This window comes from Plasmopara halstedii, assembly GCF_900000015.1.
Source record: "Plasmopara halstedii genome assembly, contig: Scaffold_1583, whole genome shotgun sequence".
Taxonomy (NCBI): Eukaryota; Oomycota; class Peronosporomycetes; order Peronosporales; family Peronosporaceae; genus Plasmopara; species Plasmopara halstedii.
In genome coordinates this window covers 636,515-637,227 of record NW_020188494.1, presented here as the reverse complement: position 1 = coordinate 637,227, position 713 = coordinate 636,515, and positions in this window count along the sequence as shown.

Here is a 713-nt window from a genome sequence, read left to right as displayed (position 1 = left end):
GCACCCAAATAAGAATACGGTACGTGGCTGGGTAGCCAGTAGTTATGCATGTATTTAGGTTTTACTATATATATTAAGAAAAATCTGTAGATTTAAATTTGCCGCGGATGAAACAAATAAACACAATTTGCATTTTTAACAGAAGAGTTTATTAGCCTTAGGTTAAGGTTCTTACTATTCTTGGAGGTAGCGGATTGCTATCCGCTACACTCGTGCTGGTATTCGTGGAGAACGTAAGGTCGGTGACCTAAATTACGCTTCCTCTAAGCGCAAAGCTCCGGCAGCCCCGCTGCGCACTCGGGACGAAGCCGCCTGCGTTATTATGCAGAATAGGTGTCAACCCGAAATCTAGAACGTAAGTAGTCACAGTTGTGGCAGCGAGTAAGAGTGTTGTTATGGCGCCACTAATGCATGGACGCGATTAATGAGGACGTCTCCAAACTGACTGTGATACTTGTGAAGAGGTGATTGATTACAAGTTTATTGTAAGTCGTGAACTGGCTAAAATAAATCAGATTACATTCAAAAGACCCAATGATAGCAAGCTAACACTTGTGAGAGTAGATTTCATTTCAAGAAAAACGAACTGGTTTACTAGATCACTAATTTAATTTACTCACGCTCGTCGTGCACTCGGAGAGTGCGAAAAAATCGACTGTCTATATCTCATGACTCAACGGAAATACCGGAGAATATTGCCGGCAGATTGCACC